At 41.8% G+C, this 21,236-nt stretch overlaps 1 long non-coding RNA gene across 1 annotated transcript in view; it reads right to left on the reverse strand.

Moving 5' to 3' along the window:
- Window positions 1–20,994, reverse strand: part of LOC122152454 — a 55,421-nt gene extending 34,427 nt beyond the window's left edge. Inside the window, exon 1 of the long non-coding RNA XR_006164583.1 lies at window positions 20,954–20,994. This is a non-coding gene — a long non-coding RNA (uncharacterized LOC122152454). The remainder of the gene's footprint in view (window positions 1–20,953) is intronic.
- Window positions 20,995–21,236: the final 242 nt, after the last annotated feature.

The following is a 21,236-nucleotide window of genomic DNA, read 5'->3' on the forward strand; positions in this document are numbered from 1 at the left end:
TATTAGAGTTATTTATGTTAATGTACTAGTGCCTTATTTTACATATTTATAATATCTTCTTTCCTCTGCCATGAAAAGCAATGAAAAGTTTAGGTATTGCAGATCGGTTCAGCTTACATAACATTTACAAATATTCTTTATAAAAACAATGTCATACAGAGTCCTTTCTGTGCTTGGAACTGCTGTTTTAACTTATGTGAAACTCTTACTGACATCAAAACAAGACCGAGGCTTTTCCAGTCCTCTGCTCCTTCTTTCCTGCTGTTTTTCAGAAAAGGGGAGAAACTCCAGCTGCATGAGCAGAGGTGACACTTTTTCTCCAGCAAAATTTTGAAGAAGTGTAGGAAGAGGAAGAACATCAACAAAAGGTTGAAGATGTGGATAAGAAAGTTTCAGTAGGAGGAAGAACTCATAGGGGGAAGTGTGGTGGAGTCCCAGAGGGTTTCTAAATGCATATTTATTCAACAAAGATGTATCTGATATCACTGACTACCCAGCAACTTATTCCTGTGCCTGTGTTATGCAGCAGAGGATACAACAACTTAGACACAGATCAGTTACTTCTGACTGACTGTCCTTCCTTGATTTCCATAGTACATGGTTTTTATGGCACTTACTGATTCTGAACATTGTCAGCACCATGGCTGCATAACAGACTTCCTAAATACTTCCTTTTAAGACATTTCCACTACACCCAGCACCTTAGTTCTGCTTTTGCAAGTAATTTACCACAACAATATCACTGGTCTAAGGGCAAGCAAAGACATCATGTTAATGTGATACTTTTAGTTTTGGGTGCTGACTGTATTGGGCCAATACTGGAGCACAGCTAGTTCCATCTTCGTCTGGCGCTACAATTTAAAAGCATGTGTGTGGGGTGATAAAAGAGAGTTTCAAATTCCATGATGCAAAATATTTGTTGGTTTCCCATGTGTAACTTCAATTTATAGTTTTAGCAATGCTTATATTCTCTAACCACCTATCGTCAATGTTTTTGGGAAGATTCTACTTATTCAACTTAATGACCTACTCTGCTACATCACCTCAGCAAAGGCTGAAGTTCATTAGCATCTGATGTCTCCTAGATGGCCTATGTGAAGTGAGTTGTCAGTGTTGATGCAGTTTCTAGATATTTTATTGCTGAATTTTCAGACATTTTTAGTTGCACACCTGCTCTTGCAAGTGGACATGTTCCTGAACATGACAGTGAAAGAATATTTTAGTAAAAATTTTAATAGTTTCAGACACAGTTCTGCTTTATATATAGAAGAGTTTCAAATGCCTTTTGATTAGCCACGGACCACATCTAACTTCCCTTTTTCTGCCCTCACAATGTGACTCAGCTTAAGCCGCAGCAGTTCCTATGTTCTTGTGTAAAACAATGAAGGATGCCATGCATATGACAACCCCCTTATTAACTAAAAACTCTATCAACACTGACAACTCCCTTTGCACAGGCCACCTAACAGACGTGAGATGTTAACAAGTTTCAGCCTCTGCTGAGGTGACATCAATTCATCTCAGTGATGGAGAGCTGTGCTCTGTTTCCAATACCCCAAACACTCCCAGTCCCACAAAGCACCTGTGGACCCACATTTGATAGCTTTCAACAAATTTTAATTTATTTGTCTTTTCCACAGATTTCGTTATCACTCTTGACATTTCTGAAAGCACTTCTCAGTTATAGAGAAATCTTTCTGTTTCCAAGGACATTTCCAAGGCTCTGGATTATTTAGGGCTCAATTGACCATGAGTATTATTTATTTAAAAGTAAATTTCTCTAAATCAAAAAAATGAAGAAGACTAGAGCTTATAAAAGACCCTTAAGCTTCAGTTAACATCAGCTCGTCGGTTTGCCTTTTATTTTTTCTGAATGATCAGAAGGGAGAAATTTCACCCCAAACCCAACAGTTTGAAATGACCCATCTTATGCTACCTAACAATGAAAAAAACTACCATTCTCTTACAACACCCATAAATGTTAATGATTCTCCTTTTAATATCAGAAGCCTCTTAAGAATCCTGATGGTATATTGTGCCTGGTCAGGATCTGTTGATGGGATGACAGAGTTTTATTGGTCAGATAAAATCTGATCTACAATGGTAAAGTAACAGTGCAGAGTTCACCTTTATGGAAAAAAAGAAAATGTCTACCTTGATGTAGTAATGCTGCTTCTATAATTTTAACTAACATTAAAGAACATTCGTACTGATTTCAGATCTCATCTTTATAAATGAGTCACAGTCATGTTTATAGTCAGAGTCGGGATTAATTTGGTCATTCTCTTAGAACAAAATGCTTGCTTTCCTAAGCTGGTTAAAAAATCATGCTAACAGTCCTCAAACAAAAGTAGTGGCTGGATGTTTAATTCATTTTCAGAGAACTGACTAGAAAATGAAGCTTTCTAAGCTGTGACTGTTGGTGTTAAAAAACAAATGCACAATATTAATCAGAAGCTAGGCACTATTTTGGTCCAATGGACTTGTGGTTTCCTTCTGTTAGACTCTGTCCTTTTGCAAATGTGCTCTCCCAATCAGGGATACTCCTTTTCTGAGAAATACTTTCTGGGAAGAAGTCTTTCTTGGTGAGAAATGCCCACCATGTAGGGAGGTCATAAGACAGCCCTCTGGAGTTCTTCACATCCTTCCTGACAGAGGAGTGTGCAGATCTAAGTTGTTCAGGTGAGATGGATTATTTAAAATAAGTAGGGGAAAACTTCATTTAATCTGGGAGGTCAGATCCTCTTAGGAGTTCAGCTCCACTCTCCTCTTCATAGCACACCCTGCCCGCCTCTGTCCCTCTTGATGTAGCGCCTCGCTCCTTCCTCAGCAGCACTGGCTCCCGTGAGAGCTTTCCCTGCCTGCCATGGGATCTCTCTTGGTACCGCTTGTCCCTCTCCCAACTAACGAGGGCCATGGAGCTGATTTCCTCCTTCATGCCACCGCACTGGCCAGTGGATTCACTCCAAAGGTACATTGTGGTAGGAGCAGGCGCAGGAGCAGAGGGTGGATTTTTGACTGGGAAAGCAGTGTGTGCAAGGATAATGCTTTTCAGAAGAGCTTGTGTCAGGGCCCAGAATGTCAATGGCTCCTCTATTCAGAAGCAAGCCAATGCCCATGCTTCTAGTTCCTGAGTCAGTGCTAGAATATACACAACAACCCCAATCAATCACACGTACTGCAACCTTACTTTTAGAACTTCCACTCTCTCCCAGTGGCAACCTTCCTGAATTAAAATATAAATATGTCCTTCTTTAAAAAGGAAATAAAAGGAGAGTTCTGTTTTCTGCAGAAAACCCAGCTGATTTGAAAATAAATATAGGGGAAATATACAGCAACTGAGAGTAAACGTTTCTTTTCAAACCTGTAAAACTCCAAAAAACAAACAGTCTTAAAATGTGCTCTCTGTCTTTGGTCTTCCAGCAGCAAGCTCACTCAGAGTTCAAAACACTGGCAGAAATAAATTACAATCAGTTCATAGGAAAAAAAATTTGGAGCAATTTTTGTCATGTTTGCAGAACTGCATATCTTGCTAGGGCTTGAAAAACAGTGCTTTGGATTTCTCATATGGCAGGTAACTTCTTTGGGGAAATTAAGAAACAAATTGAAGTGCTGTTTATGACCACTGAAACACTCTGAAAGGATATATTAATTATTATGAACATGTTATTCTTCTAGATGTATGTGCTGTTCTCATAAATTATTATTTGCACTGAAGGCTGTGTCTGAAAGAGGAGACCCAGGAATATGTCTGAAATGTGCACCCAGCGATGGGAGTGCCTGCTCTGGTGCTCTCTCAGTCTCCTGCAGGTAAGACCCAGATGTGCTCGGGTTTTCTTTCCCCAGCTTCTCCTTTACCCTCATCTTCCCACAGAAGGGAACCAAAGGGCAGAGCTCTGACGGGAGTGCTGAGCACTCCAAAGCTGTCTTGTCAGCGTTCCCGGGTGTCAGCTCCCGGTTTGTACCATCAGCTGCCCCAGCCCTGAAAGAGGCTGTTGTGACCTGGACCCCCTTGTACTGGGAAGCACACAAACCCGGAGCAGTTTTCATAGTTCCTGCACCAGTACAGTCTTATGTACTAGGTGCTTCACAGATGAAGACTAGAAATCTGCCCTCAGGAGTGTACAAGAGTCTGACAGAAGGGATAAATACAATGAACTTGAGAAAAATTCTGTTCTTTTTTTCAATTAGCTTGATACTTGGGAAGGTAGCAAAGCCAGGTGAAGAAGTTCAGACACTTTCCTATGGTAATCCTGTTTAAGTAAGAGATAGGTAACATGCTTGATTCTGAAACAAAAATAGTCAAAATACTATTTTGTACTATTATTTGCCTAGGCAAAGTGAAGATTAAATTGTAAAATGCATAACCAAATGCTGAAAGGTTTGATCTTGCTCAGGCATAAATGGGTAGGTTGTTTCCAGTGGCTGGGAACTTTCTAATTAGATAATTTGTTCGTGCTTATTTGTCAAAATGAGAAATTTTTAAGGGAAAGTTTCAATGACTTCTTTGTCAGGAAAGGTTTCTTAGCTTCATTTTGTGGTTAAAAACAGGGATAAAAGAGAATAGGCAGACTCAGCCCAGTCTAGCAGAAGGGTCACAGACTTAAAACAGTTGAGACCTGCCTGGAAGTGTCTGCTGTACCCAGTCCACTTAAATGGTTCACAGCATGACATGCAGAACCCTCGATCGCATCTATGATCTCTTTATCCATTTGTTTATTCCCTTTGTGTTTTTGCTATGGTTCATCTTTCCCTTTTTTATTCACATTTTATAAAGGTTTTTTGTTTTTTGTTTTTTGGGTTTTTTTAAGTGACTTGGTCTTATCCCAACATAGAACAGAGCAGTTAACTGTTACAGATTTTGAAAAGTCGTATGGGCCCAGAACAAGGTTTCTTGCCTGGCTTCAGGTCATTCCTCTCACCTCTGAAAGCAGGGAACCTGTGTGTGCTTAGTGCTGGGGTGCCAGGTCAGCTCCCGTATATTCAAACACATATTTTGTTAGTTCTCTCTATCACAGCTCCCAAAGGCAAGGCAACCCCCCAACCCTATTTAAAGTTGCAACATATTTTTGTGTTGGCTAGAAACAGGTCTTTGCCCTCTTTTCCCTGCCCTGGGCATAGGTATTTATAGCTGGTTAAGATTCACTTGCAGAACATTACAGAAATTCAAGAGCCTACTTACAACGTGTACAAGATTTTCTGAAAAAACCCCCACCACCGAACCCTGTAAAGAGATCTTACATTTCGTTCATCTTGGCATTTGCGTCTGCTCTGCTGACAGAGAACTCTAATTGTCAGGGACACAATAGGCTGTGCTCTTATCTGTGATTAATAGTCATGATCTTTCCAGAATGATAAATGCAGGTAGGTAAAGTCTCTGTGACTGTATCTATGCTACATCATAGATTATCAAAAACTCCACAATGTGGACGTGATAATAAGCATCCATGGTGTCTAAAAGAGCTGGCTAAGAGTTCCTAATGTCCAGAACTTGATTCTTATTATTTTAATGAGGCTTTGTGTGGGAAGGTCCTCCACAACATTGAAACTCAGTACTAGGTTTCTTAGATGTTGCTCAGCTCTATATTCTGGGAATTTCACCCCCAACATTCCCTTTAAGCACAAAGAGGGAATAGTGCCCTGAGCAGAAGGACAGCCTGGAGCTGCAGGAGAAGTGTGCACCATCCCTGGTGTGGCTCTTCTCGGGGAGTGAAGAGGGATGAATTGACATTCCTCACAGCAGCTAGCAGTCTCTTTTTCTCCCCTTGCCATGGTGGTACCAAAACCCTCATGTACATTTTCAGCACAACACCAGCTACAATTGTCATTGTTGAGGCAAGGGCTGTGGCAGGGCCCTGCCCGTTCCTTGGTCCAGCTTGGGGTGAGAAGAAAGTTCCTTCCTATGACACCCCCTTCTCTTCCCCGTGCATTCCGGGACTGCAGCACCCAGCCAGCCTCCGTCAGGCTACGTCATGGCTGAAACAGGTCCCCACCACACAGTAGTTCAAAAGTTATTCAGAATGGCTGACTACAGGCTTACCTCTGCAGGGAGACAGGGTGCCATGAGAGACCTCCCTCCTGACTTGCTCTCTGCTCCAGGATAGTTTAATATTTTATCTTCAGAATGATAAAATAGAGTAAGTAGGAAAACTACATGCTATATTTGGCCCATTCATTGCAACATGAAGCCAACATTTAAATATGAAGTAAGTTTTGTTCTAGACCAGCCCTGCCTGGCCTGTGCCACAGTACAAAGTTGGGATCTGAGTGCCAGAAAGCTTGAAGGTGTTCATCCTGGTGATTTTATTTAAATTATATTGCTAGTACAATGCATTTATTCACAGCCTACTTTGGAAATCTCATCTCCTGTTAAAGGCAAGAAGGCTTAGATAAGCCCAGGAGTGAAGGGGAGTGGGGTCACAGGGAGTGGGGACAAGTGGGCTTTGTTTCATGGGTGATCACACAGATCTGCACCAGATACTCCATGGGAAGGTGGGTAAAAGTCCAAAATGTTTTATCTTTCTCATGCATCTTTACTTTCTTGTGCGCTTTTTAGTGGTTTCAAAGGAAAATATTCCCTGGTTTGTAGGCAGTGGTATGTATTTTTAAAGATGATGTAGTGATTGCCAAAGTATCTATTACGTTATGTGGATCAGCAAAAGGAAATTGGACTGCTGAAAATGTCTTAAGGCAAGGAAAGATAGGACTAAGAGCCTTTGCTCCTCCTCAAAGCCACAGTCACCACAGAGTTTGCATTTGAAAGGCTTTTCAGCTAGATACAACTGAATCTTTTGGGAAACGCACACCATTACAGCCCCTCAAGGGAAGAATTTGGAGCAATACTTTCCTTTTTTCTGACAACAATGTTTCAGAAGGCTGAGGTCCTATGTAAGTTGCTGCAGCGATGAACTGCCACCATTAATATATCTCATGCCATCTAGTCATGAGGGGAAGAATGGTGGCTGCAAATGACAACCAGCATGATTAAAACCACTCATTAAAGAGATTAAGAATTTGCAAATGCTGTGGTATATAAGATGCAGAGCACCACACTACTTTGCAGATGGAAACATCTGTAGTAGAGATGTGACATTCAGAAATGTGCAACAAGTTTTTCAGACGCTCTTGCAGCCTGAGATGCAGGCCACACACTGTGAGCAGATGGCTCCACTATGCTTCATCATACACAGAAACATTGATTAGTTGTCATGCCATGTTGTAGATTTTTGTTGATAGCAGGTTAATGGCAATTGGCAGTAACCATTGTGGAGCCTTTTTCCCTTTTTTTTGCAACATGGGTTATATTTCCACAGAGGCACACAGTGTGGTGCTGGGATGTCCCCTCTGGTATTTCCTCAGACCACTGTGGTAGGTTTGGGGCGTCTATGAGGAGGGGAAAGGAGCAGCTCAGCTCTCATTTATTTGCATGGGAGCCAACGACCAAGCAGGAGGTTTTGGCTTGCATACAGCTGTCTGAGGCAAGCTCTGTGATGAGGATGTTTTTGGTATTCAGATCCTGAGAAGCATTATTTTCAGTGTATATATTCTGTACTAGGCAGCATAAGAATTAAACATGGTGGAGAAACTTGTATAAAATTGACATGAGGATTGTATCTGATTTTTTACCTCAGGTTTGTGCAGAGCTGTAATGGCCAGAAAAGCTTTGCAGCAAAAACTAGCCAGACTCTTATATCTCTTCCTCTTAGGCAATTCCACTTGTAAAACTACTGATGGTTTTGCTTGCCTCTGCATTAGACCAAAGCGAGCTACTCAGAGCTCAGTGCTGTGCTATCTGAAAACTCCAGAAAAGTTAGAGTGAGCCTGCCTGTGTTGCAGGCAGGCCAGATTTGCCCAGGTGCATCAAAACTCTGCTTTGGTGTCCCTGACAAGTGACACCCTTCGGGGGAGAGCTAACAGTTATGTTCTGTGTCCTTGAAGCCTTATCCATGTAACCCACCAAAGCCTCCCTCTTCTACAGGGGCAACTTTGTTTTATTGAAGGGCTTCACCTGGCAAACGCAAATTGGGAATTGGTAAGAATGAGGAGCAAAGGTTGTCTCTCAGAAAAATATATGAGTCCATGACTGGCTATGTCTACTTTATAAGTCATTTCTCTTAAGACCTTTTATTACATCAGGATTTTTATAATCTAATTGTTAGGTTTCCTCCAAGATTAATTAGTTGCTACAGATACCAACTCCCATTTCTTAATCTTGTAATGCATACCAAGAAAAGATGGGGAAGCCCATCTCCTAAACACTGATGATAATGAGCAAGATGATAATATTCAAACACATTTATTATGCACATTTATTCCCATAAAGCACACAAAGCCTAGAATCTTTGGGTACAGAGATAAGATATATAAACAGTTTCATTAACATGAATGAAGACTCTTCTTCTATTTTTACATACCAAAAGATATAAAGAGTGAGAAAATGAATTATCAACAAATTGAGAATTTGGCAGACAACAGTACTGTAAAAGAATTAACAGGAGAGAGGAATCAAAAATATGAAAGAAATTCTGGGACAGATGCAGAAACACACCCACTTTGAAGCCATGTAGGCACTATTGGATGACATATGCATGAAAGACCAAAATAATTTTTTTTTTAGCAGCTTGAGGAGATTTTAATAGGTTGGACAACTGTAGTAGACATTTCAGGAGAAGCTTTAGACTAGTCACCTGATTAAACAAAGTTAAGGACTTGTTTAAGGGGCTTGCTGCCTTGGGATCTTAATTATTACGGACAATTTCCATGTATGTGTTTGCTTTAACATTGTGTCCTGCTGGAGAACAGCTGGCTGCAAATGGGCTGGCAAGGTAAATAGAAACAGGCCTCCAATGCTCAGCAACTCAGACAAGTGTCACCACCAGCACAAATCTGTTGCCAACCTGACAAGCACAAAATATCTTGGAAGGATCCACATTTCATAGCCGTTGTGCCTCGTGAACTGTATCATAGTTCAGTAAGAAGATATTCAGGGCACAGTGATGCAGTCATTGTTGCATGTCATTGAGGAAAGAATATAGATCCTTACCAAATATTTTTTTTTTCCAAAATATGTAGGTTAATTTGGTGTCTGTGAATAAACCAATGCTCTGCTCATCTACAGTGTAATGCTGGCAGAACTGTCTGGTGCTGTGTTAGTAAACCTTGTCAGCTTATTATTTTTGAGTCAATTGCTATTTGTTCAACTCCAAGAGTGATTCAGGTGACTTGCAGGTTGATATAGAAAGAACAAACTTGCCCCGAATAACCTAAATAAAACAGTTGTAAAAGTAACAGTGCATATAAGACAGTAGAGCTGAGTTAAGAACTTTGGGCTCAGTGAGTTGGGCTTTCAGGACAGTCAAACAGCCAGGGATGTTGATCATTCTGTTGCCAGAAGCTAATGTTCTTGTGCTGGGAAAAAAGGAGAACTTAAATCGACATGGTGATTATGTTTCTGTAGTTTCTTCCCAGAAGTCTTGTATTTGTTTTTTTGGCCCTGGAGTCCCCTGCATTGCTAACTGCAATAGCATAAGGGTCTAGCTGCAGAGTGTACCTGTGGGACACTTCTCCAGTGATGAGTAGCTGATAAAAATCACTCCAAACAGCTCTGATCAGTAACCATTTTGCCTATTAAACCAGGGTACAGGTCAAAACCACAGCTGGAATATTGGCCCAGATTTTACAGGCAATTTCATTGCCTCTCACAAAGCTTAACCATGTGCAGATACCACTGTCCTAAATAAGGCCATATTCTTCTGCTGTGGTCTCCTGCTTTGGGAGCACAGGTTGATCTGTTAGGCAGACATACTGGTCTGTCTACATGCCTTTTAAATGACTATTTGAGGTGAATCTCATTTGAACAAATATAAACAGAGCCACATGAAGAAAAGGCTGCATAGAGTTGAGTCACTATAGTTTGGACAGAGAGAAGAAGATGTACAGAAAGAGATGAAAACAGATGTACTAGGAAAAGGTTATCTAAAATGCTGAGTAGCAGTATATATATATATACTGGCAAAAGAAAGCAAATACCTAGTGATGGTGCCAAGGTTTTAAGCCTGACAAGATAAGAGAGCTGAGATGACTGAGGAGACAGATGGGATGTGGTGGAGAAAATTAAGAGAAAAAAATAACATGCTTTTGTTTTGGAGAATGACAGTGTACTGTAGTCATCTATAGCAGATGGCATAGAAAGCAGCAGGGGCAAGGGTGCTGGATAAGACAAAGAGGTAAAGAGCAGGCTTTGAGGGGAAGTTGAAGAAGCTGAAGTTGAAAAAAGAGAGAAGAGTGGAAATAGAAGAAAACAAACAGAAAACCAAGAACCACAATGAGGTAAAAGGGATTGGGAGACTGCAAATACCTCACATTTCCCTTATCCACCTACTCATGAACTAATTGAATTGTGCATTAAAGTACACAAATTAGGAGCTTCTCCCTTCATCCTCACTGATAATGAACTAAGTATAAGCAATGGAAGCCTGCTATCAATGGCCTAGGACAGGTACCCAGCAGATGCAAATGCAATAAAAATAAAAGTTAAAATATCAGCCTTTAAGGAGTGGCCCAACTTATCAACGTCATGGGCTGCCTGATGGTCCTGCCTGTGCTCCCTCCATGGAGGTTGCACCTGGGAGGCATTGCGCTTGCAGCCTCCCTCTTTGCAGGCAGTAGGATGCCTCCGTCTGCATGATTCTGGTCTCAATAGTCATGAACTTGCAATGGACTGGCCTACTTCACTGGCAGGGCTGAAGTATGAAATGGAAAAATCTGAAATTATGTTCAAGTAGCAGGAATAGTGGTTTGGACTATCAGGGTTCACAGCAATTATATAGCAGCAACGAGACAAGTATAATTATGTTTTTTACTCTTATATTCCACAGAGACTTAATACTTCCCAGCATGTTGCCCTACCAATCAATAAATAACCAACATTTCCCTTATTTCATTAGTTTTCAGATTCATTAATTTGTTCCAGGCTCCTATATTTTTTACGAACATACATCAAATAAAAATTTTAGTATTTAATCACAAGGATGAGGATACCAACATTTTTGGAAGTTATTGGACTTGAGTGCAACAGATTAACATGGAGAAACTTTGAGTTTCACTGCTGATTGCCATGTAAAGGCAAGGCCATACTTTGCCTCAGTTTGTCCTTCTCTGGACTGCCTTCATTTAGCATGTATGTGGAGAGAACGAATATTTACAAAGCATTCTTGAAATCACAGGGACAAAAAGCATCATGAAAATATGAGTTTATATTTTTTTTGAGCAGTGCATGACACTGCAGCAGTCTTAGTGTGATCGTGCACTTGCAGCCCTCTCAGTGACCGGAGGGGTGTGCTGTGTAACTAACAATTATGTTGTTACAGCTCCCGAATGGCACCATTTTGTTGTTAGAATGAACAAAAGATGACTACGAGGGAATGAAATGTAAGGTGCTGAGAGAGGAAAGTTTTCTGTGGCGTGCTGGGGAAATGTGGGCAGCATGGCTAACATGACAGGTTGTGATGAATGATGTTACATGAAGAGAAGCTGGGCCAGATGTGTGCATGCAGTGAACGTCTGTCCTCAATGAGCTGGGCAACTTAATGAGAGCAAGCAAAGAAAAGCTCCTTTCTGTGACAGGGTTTCATCCCCCTCTCTTTGTCAGGACCTTTCATTTAAAAATGTTACTCTTGTAGCAAGGATGGCCATGAGCTACACTGCATTAACCCTTTTTGACACTAGGGAAATGCTGTGGAACAGCTTCATCACCAGGCGGGATTGACACAGGCTCCCTCCAAATCAAACACCGAGAAACCAAGTTTGCTATTGATGAAATAATCACCACCTCAATTCTCGACAATTAGCATGAGCAAATTTGACTCTAGCTATACCCTGCAAACTCACTGAAATCAGTATTAGGTATTCAGAAATGTTGCACAATTAGAAGTGTCTAGATTGACTCTAAAGAAGGGAAAAGAGAAGTTTCATGTAAAGACAAAGAAGTTTTATTTCATTTGGGGAATTTAAAATAGTATCTTTGTTTATGCAAAATTTTGATAAATAAAATACTTGACTGAGGCATTTTTCCCACCTCTGGTTAGCAATGCTGTATCACTGAAATCTTTTATAAGCAGGTAATATTTGGTTCCAGAACACAACTAACATCCTACTCTGCTGACTATTCGGATATGTTATTGAGATCAATATGTGGAGAGGAGTAAGGTTAAGGTGGTAATTGGGTAGAATTTAGCTGAGTAATCACACCACTTCTAGCACCAGTCAACCAGAAGAGAAGTTAAGAAAACTACCAAAGTCTCTGTGTAGATTTCCTTTACATTGTAGTTTCTCTGCTTTGCTAATGAACATACATAAACATGTGGCAGTAGTAAGGACTTTTTGTGTAGTTTTGCACTGAAATCTCCTATGTCACCATCTTCTTGTACTGAGAAAGCTTACAGGCCATCTCCAGCACTGTTGAGAGAAAAGGCATCATGAAGGAAGGTGTTGGGGGGGGTGGGTTCAGCACCAGAGTAATGTGACATTGAAGCCCATGGTGGTGAAATGTAAATGTTAGGGGTAGCAGTGTAAAATATGCACAGTCTGTGTGGCTCTAGATTAAAGTATGAGTAAAACTTGTAAAAGCATTCTGTAGCTTACTGGTGATCAGATCCCTGGAAGAATAGCACTTTTGTACAGCTAAATACTACATAAAGTGGTTGATTGTGTGTCTTTCAGGTTTGTTTTTTGTGGCTGACAAAATTTCAAGCAGATTAACAATAAAATCAATTAAGGTAAACTTTATGTGACTCTTCATTGGCTGTCATGGACGACTAGGACCCACCTGGTAAAGAAGCATGTTCCCTGCCTGCACTCATTATTTATCTCCTTGTATTACAGTGAGTTTTCCTTTCAGTGGATGTTTGATGAGGAACCATGTTTTTCTGAGCCTTTTTTAAGACAGACAAAAATTAAACGATCCCACTTGACTGTCCTATATCAGGCAATTTAAACATTGTATTGTAGTCATATATAAAAGTTACAGCAATTCCTTCACTGCTCAAACCATGTAGCGATTAACTTTATTTGTGTATGTTTCAAAATGCTAGAGATGTCAGTCATGGGGCTATACTTAAAAGTGTATCAACAGTTCCCTTTTTCAGGAAATTATATTTTAGAAAGCTTTAATTTTGTTGTACCTAAATGTTATCACAAGAGGAAATATGCCTTTAACAATGAATGAAAATGGTTTGGATACATTAAAGCCACATGTAAGAACAAAATTAAACCAGAAACTATTATCAGGATAGGATTTTATTACAAAACACTTGTAAGCAGCTTTGTATTTTAGTATTTTTATGTGGGCATACAAATGTCAGCAGTTTTCTCTTTTCTTTCTCTTCTCTGGGTCAGTGGGCAGAGTAACAGGTGAGATTTGTAGTTCTTTTCCACCTGCTATGCTGTTAAATGTTCTTGCAGATATGCCCTTGATTTCTGATTTATTAGATGATATGGAGTTTTATAAACTAGCACTAGTATATATGAGAAATGGGAAACGTGGGGCAGTACCAGAAAAAATCCTCAAAGTATTTTCAGTACTTTGAAACAGTAAAATAGTGACCATAGTGAAATAGTATGTAAACCTTACTATTTCATCTACAACACACACTGAGGCACATACTAATATGCACCCCAACCCTTTGATGGGAACTAGTGGCCAAGCACAACCACACTGTTCATTGGAGCTTGCAGAACTAAGTGCAGGACCAGGGTTTCACGTTCTCCTGGCTCTACTCATGCTGAGAAGCAACTTTCCTACTGCAGTCAACTGAAGAACCTCCTTATTTAAGTCAATAAAGCAGAATCTGGCCTTTGGCAGGTAGTCTTGCCATTTCCCATGGAGTAAGTCACAATCTAAAATGTATAATAAAACACACATTAAATGATAGTCATGGAGAGAATGTCATGACTGTTACAAGGTTCAAACGCAATATATCAGAGAGCGAACGCAGCATTACATGTTCAGTCTGCATCAATTGTAGGGGGGTATCTTGTGTTAGCATTTGTTGGAGTTACTTCAAGAGCAGCCTGTGTGCAGTGGTCAGAATGATCAACTCAGAAGGGGGTCTGCCAGCCCTGGGGTTCAATCCTGCTCCTCATCCTCACACCACACCTCAGAGATGAGAAAACTAAAACTCATCCAAACTGGTATTTTCTTACACTGGCTGGCAAAACTGGCCAAGCAGCTCACCAAGGACTATACTGGCCTTCCTAATAGGGGCACGGCAACTTGCAGTCTCCAGTGTACCAGCAAGGTCTGAGGAGTGAGTTCATTAAGGCTGAGTCCGTAGTCTTTCTGGCCCTGCCCTGTATGAGGATAACAGCGATCTGATAGGGATGAGAATAAATGAAAATCAGCAAACTTCTGTTAGATTTCAAAGTGACAGTGTCACTGATGGATGGATGATGATGAAAAATGGTGGTGGAACTTTAGAGGCCCTCAGTGATCCAAACCACCGTCAGATGCACCACCAAGAGTCATACATAACTAGGTAAAAATGCACTTTTTGAAATACCTAAATATGTTTGGCTTTTCGCAAATACTATGTAGGAGGTTTTTTTTTGGTCTTGAAAGTAAATAATGCATGTTTTATAACCATCAAGTAAATTCTCTGCTTTCCCCTCTTCACTTCAGATCATCTTAAGAAGAAAAGAAATGACACAGACAACTATTGTCCGATTAAATAGACTGACTGATGTTTTTAACACTGATATTTCTTTTTTTTTTAATGCATTTGGAAATCATAGAGGAGAAATAGCAGCTATACAACTTCAAAGCACTTTCTAGCACTGGATGTCATTAGAGATATTTCAGCTGTTCTTCCTATTCTGACGGCTCTGGCTCTCACATGCGGCATGCTCTAAACAATAGTAAGTAGAGAACGGATGACAGTTTGCTCACACAAAGTTTTGGTGTAAGTATATACCAGAAGGGATGTGCCTTCCAATTTCATATCAAAATTCTGCTGGCTTTGCTCACACCGCAATTGCGGGAGTTTTGAGGTGACCAAGACTGGTTAACACTGGTTAATGGACTGATCGTGTTAACGATGAAGCAGGGGTGGGTGCGTGCTTCGGTGGGTGCTGCTGAAGAGCCCTGAGTGAGGCAGAAGGGTGGCAGAGGAGCTCCAGCCCGTGTGGCTGGATCCATCCTGAGCCCTTGGTCCCAGGGTCCAAGAGCTACAGCATTTCTGGAGGAGCTCATTAGCTCATCTGCTACAGGAACAGTGACACAAGGAGAGGAGACTTCACTGTCTAGAATGACCAGGACATCATGAGTTCAGACTTATTTCTGTCTTGAACTGCCAGGTACCCTGACGTAACTGGCAGTATGGCTTGTGTAAGAAAATTCTCTTCCCAGACAAAACCCTCCACTGACAAAATAATCCAGCTGCTGTTAGAAACAAAATGGGACCAATGGACTCACCATTACTCCTACTAGGATAAGGCCAAAGCAGGTATCTGTCACTCAGTGTCTTATTTTGTATCTCCCTTGACAGTCATCAAAATTTTAACCCTCCTAAATGTATCAGTCTCCTTCTTTCCATAGCACTCCACATCATCTTGTATTGCTTTATTCTGATGTGGGCATAAGCCAGATTCTTCAGTGAAACACAGAAGTACTAGATCCACCTGTACTTCTTCTGCTTATTCTCCAGGTCACTTCCCTCACAGGGCACACTGAATGCTGATTCAGCAAAGTACACAGAGCTATCAAGGGAGCAGAGTGACAGGAATGAGATGTCCTGGTACCAAACTGGGACATTTCCCTTTTCTGGGAATGTGCAAGGCCCGATAAATTTGCATTTCCTTTGCACATGGGTGGACTTTGCAAGCAGGATAAGCAGTTTACCTAGTTATTTGTGTGGACAGGGCTTGCCATTTAATAGTTAATATTTGTCTCGCACTGAATGCATTGTTATCGGGTCTCTAAGGCATCACATTTGATGGGCGCAGTTCACACTTCTCAGAACCATTATTCCAAGCTTCCTGCCAGCTCCTTAGTTTACTCAGGCTTGGTGTTTGCGAGGTTATTTTTGCAGTGACAAAGGCTGGAAACGTAAGGCCCGATGGTGTGCCAGAAGGAGCAGGCGCAGCCCCGCGGGGCCGGGCGCACAGAGCCCCGGCTGCCCCGTGGGGACTCCCCAGCTCTGGCTACGAGCGGGCCGGGAGGCAGGCAGCCACGCCGGCCGCCCTCGCCTGCAGGTCCATGGTAAAAGAATTCCACCAGCTTGAAAGCCACGAATTTTCTTACCCAGATTTCATTATGAAAATCTCCAATTTCTTTTTGTCTTTATTGTTGTAACCAGGTGGGTGTTGGGCTCCCTCTTCTCTTCGGCTCCAAGACCTAGGCTTGACTGTACTACCAGACCTACAAGTTTGCTATCAGCAGGCAGCGACTTGCAAATGAGACTCACGCAGCAGCTGACAACATTTTATTGAAGGTGGGTAAATACAGGACCCAAGACACAAAGTATGATGAGCCACAAACTGAAGGGAAGGTGGGAAAGATAAACAGGAGACAAAAACACTGCTCTGTACTTCAAAGTCAGGAAATAAGGACATTCTTTCAAAACAGCAGATTATGAGTATGGAAAATTACCTACAACCAGGAAAATGTGAAGCTAGTATTTTCAGGATTATATTTGCTCCAGTTTAATAGACTGTATCTGGTACATATTAAAACAGTCCTAAGCAATGCTGCTTTAGTTAAAGATAGGCCAGGTTTTTTTTATTGTAAACACAAAATTCAGGGCGTGTAGTTCAGCCGTGTAAATCCATACCAGCCTAAACTTTGATATAACTGCCATGCCTGGGTGTGGTTCGTCCCCCCCTTCATAAGATTACACAAAGCAGCTATGTTGTTTTTACTTAAAGTACAGTAAGTAAAAAGAAATTTATTTTGGCTCAGTTCAAATATTGCCCGTTTTCCTTTTGACCAGAAAGACAAGGATTTCAAATAAAGATGGGAATTTGGGAACAAGTTCTTTCTCTAGGAGGATCTACCAGTTGCTATGGAAGTGGATCAATTAATTTTCCCAATTATTTCCAACACGGAGTTCTGTCAGCATCTGGCACTGTCAGCGGGATATTACTGGAATATACAGAGCAAAGAGTTTAGTCCAATAAGGATATTAGCTCCCGAAGATACTAGCGTGGCTTTCCACTTTAAGATATGCACAGTGCAGATTATGCTGCTAAACAGTAGCAACAGATCTTGTCTACACATGGAGTTATTCCTCAAAATCATGTCTGGATCCTCCCTATTCCAGAAAAAAAGTGTGTTTGATGCTGTGCTTAAGTCATTTGCACTGTAAATTAAAATAACTGAAAGGAAGAAGTTTTATTCTACAGTAAGTGAGTCCATACATAGAGTTCTTGAAATATCTTTTGCATTATAAAGTCACATCGTACCATAATCTAGCTCTGAATGGCAGATAATATTGTATTTATAAAGTATACATTCTCAGGGGATGAGAAATATTGCTCAAAATGCCATCCAAAATGTTGAAAATGTAATATTTACACTGGATATGTGCCATCCTTGTCTGGCTGGTTAATGGATCAGAAAAAACTGTCTGTGAAAAAATGACTGTGGGAGTGGCTGGGAGTCCAGCAGTTTCTTCCCCCCCTCTCCTCCATTTTTAACAAAATTGTACTTCCTGGTGTTATGGTTTAAATCAGATTTTAAGAAGTCCATTAAGATGCATCTGTTTAAAATATCAAGGGGAAACACAATTCAATAACACTAAATGTGCAAAAGTGAGGACTGTGAATTAATACTGTCTCTCCTGCCTAACTTACTGCCCCTTATGTTAAAGCATCAATGACATACAGTTTCACACCTCCATGGCCCTAAAGAGTGTCATGAACTGCAAACAGCCAGTTGCGCCTCTGAATGTCTTCCCATGCCCTTGCATCTTCCAGATCAGAGGTGGTGGTCTTACATACAGTAATCCAACCTTGTTGATTTTAAGTTAATATTTTAGTTGAGTTATGCTGTAGTTAGAGGAAATCAAAATGTTATACAGCAATTTGTCTTTTTGGCAGTTTACACTTAGTGTTGCCATTTATATTACCTGGGGAAAAACACAGATAACAACCCATGCAAATCATTTGTAGTGGAGCTAATTTTTATTTCTTCTAAAGCCAATTTTAAATCTCCTCCATATGGCTGATACAAAATGCTACAATGCAGTCGATGAAAACGTGGCTCCAATGAAGTCAATGAGTTTTGTGACTGACTTCAGGAGAGCCAAGATTTCATCCATTATCTATTTCTGTAGCATAGGGTCCAGCTGTATTACAGTAAAAAAAAAATAAGAATAAAAAAATCCAACAACAAAAGCCTGAAGCCATTAATCAACTCAGAAAGATCTGGTTAATGTATTGCAAGATAGGCCTCTGTTGGATGGTGCGTGCCTTTAAATTCTGCAAGCACTTAAAGAAACCCTGCAAAAGAAGTGACACATGTGCAGCCCCAGTTCCTGAGTCCAGACAATATCCATCCTGCCTGCTGCAAGCATCGTGGTCTGCTGTAACTGTGCTTTTCTTCCTCAGCCTTTGAGGCCCTTCTGACAGGCAGACTGCAAACTTCCCTAGGCAGGACTCCTGTGTTTGTCGCAGCTGGAGGTGCAAGGCACGATGTCGGATATTGAAAGGAGCGGGGCTGAATCTGGATGTAAACAATGTGAGTTCCAGCCTTGCGCGATGCAGGGTCAGACATTTGCCCATCAGGCCTTTATTATGTCCGTTTAAACATAACCTAGAGTTGCCTATACTACTTTTTTTTTTTTTTTTTTTTAATTTTACATCACATAAAAAAAAAAAAAAAAAAAGAAGTTTCTCTCACCACTGAAATGGTGATACTGCACACATAAACACAGACCTCAATTCGTGTCCGTAAATCCCATGGAACAAATGGGATAGTTCACACAGTGATATTGTAAGCATACTTGTTCAGGCAGAGTGCAGCACAAAATATCAAACAGCTGATCAGACAGATGACAGAGTCAGGTTTTTAAAGAATGCATTTAAAAATAAAGGCAGTGTGGCTCTGCACATCATAGCCTAAAGAGGGATTTCCTAGCAATGTTCCCCAAATCCAACAATTATTAGAATTGATCCTGAAGAGTCTTTCAGTAATGCAAACTAACTCCCAAACCTCTTCATTTCATTTAAGAACTCTTCAAAGTTATATAGCTGTGCACACACCTTAGCCACATGTATGTGGAATTCTGTAATGCTTTGCTTTTTAATTCATGTAAGTTCAAAGCTTTGATCACACTGCTGCTACATTTTCTGTTTGCATTTTTGCAGTCTTTACATTATAACTGGTGACAGAAGACTGAAAATTTCATTACAGGGCAAAGAAAATAATTATTTAATGTTCATTGAAAACTTGTGTATTTCCATAGATGGTTTAGAGCCCAGATTTTTTTTAAAATGCAGTAGACAACGCGATGTGGTCATTTTATTCGACTTAAAAAGTACAACTTCTTTCTGTGAGCATTACTAATTTCAGTCATTACTGTAAAATTATGGAAGATTTATATAAAAATCTGAGATGGAAGAAAAGCAAAGTTTTTTGCTATTTATTCAAATGTATTTTATTTCTGTAATTTGTCAGTAAGTATATATATGAATTACACAGTAATATCCTCATTATTTTAATCAGAGGTGATGAACATAGGGGTATATAAAACAGTACAAGTTTTGAATCAGTGAGATAAATTTACATTTTATGGTTGTATGGTTGCATATGCACACAGGTCTAGCCAATTTTATGTGTAAACAGAAATACCTATTTTTAGAAACTAGTCTTAATTTAAGACAGTCGACCTAAAGCAATCACTACTTTACACTATACCAACAACTTTCCCATTCATTCAGATGACTCAAAGTAAAGGACAATACTGTTTATGTTTCTTTGTAACCCTACCTTAGTACACAGTGTATAGATCCAAAATTACTAACGTGCAGCATACTTAGAGAGTTCCTAGGATTTCTACTAAAAATATCTTCATTTTTATTCCCCCCCCCCCTTAGTGAGAACAAAGCTCTTTGTTCCTGCTCATATACTGTCTATCTTTAAGCCAGTTTTTGCCTAAAGGTCTCTCTCTGCCTGCTCCTCGTCGGGGCCGGTCCGGCTGCACTTCTGGTCCACTTTTCCAGCGTGCACCAGCCCAGGCGCCAAGACAAGCCAGGCTTAGGCAGCAAGTCGCTATTTTTTGTACAGTAGTTGGCCTTGAACATCAGCCTTGCCAAATGGGAATCAGTTATCCTCTTCAACTGAATAAAACTAAACTTAAAAACATTTCCTACCCACAAATCCGAAGTAAATTTCCGTGTTTTATTATTATTTTATCCTCCCCGCTCCCCCCCGCCTTAAGTTTCGGGCGGCTTTGCCAAGCGGCTCCATGTGACGGGACCGTGGGCGCTTCCTTCCCGGCCAACCGCAGGTAAATCCCGGTGCGGCCCCAAAGGACGGACACCCCGAGGCAGGGGCGATGCCACGGGCACCTGGCCCCGCCGCCACAGCCGCTTCCCCCGTGCCCACACCCCAGGAGCGGGGCGCTGCCGGAGCCAAAACCAGCCCGGATCCAAACCGTCCCCCCCTGCCAGGCGCGCAGGGGCAGCCGGCTCGGCCCGGCCCGGCTCGGCTCGGCCCGGCCCGGCCCGGCTCGGCACGGCACGGCACGGCACGGCACGGCACGGCACGGCACGGCACGGCACGGGGGGAGCGCGGCGAGCGGCGGCAGCCCGCCCCGTCCCGTCCCGCCGTGTCCCCCCGCCCCGCCGCGGCCGTGTGCGGCGGTGCTTGTCCCTGTCCCTGTCCCTGTCCCTGTCCCTGTCCCGGCCGTGCCATCTCCCTGCGCAGCACCGACGGCGATGGAAGGGTTGAACTTACTTGGCTCCTGCGGCGGGCCCCCGGAGGCACGGAGGGCGAGCACTCTCTGCCGCCTCGCCCCCGGCGCGGGACCCCCTGCCCCTGCCCCCGCCGCTGCCCCTGCCCCGGGCGCGGGGGCGCGGAGCCGGGCCGGCGGCGGGCAGCGGCGCGGCCGAAGCCGCCGGGAGCCCGCTCCGCCGCTGCCCGCCCCGGGCGGCGCCTTCCAGCCCAGCTCTACCCGCATTGTTTCCCTCGCTCCATTTTTTTTTTTTTTTTTTTTTTCCTGATTTGCAAGAAGACGCCA

Source organism: Tyto alba, unplaced genomic scaffold (assembly GCF_018691265.1).
Source record: "Tyto alba isolate M040663 unplaced genomic scaffold, T.alba_DEE_v4.0 Super-Scaffold_7, whole genome shotgun sequence".
Lineage (NCBI taxonomy): Eukaryota > Metazoa > Chordata > Aves > Strigiformes > Tytonidae > Tyto > Tyto alba.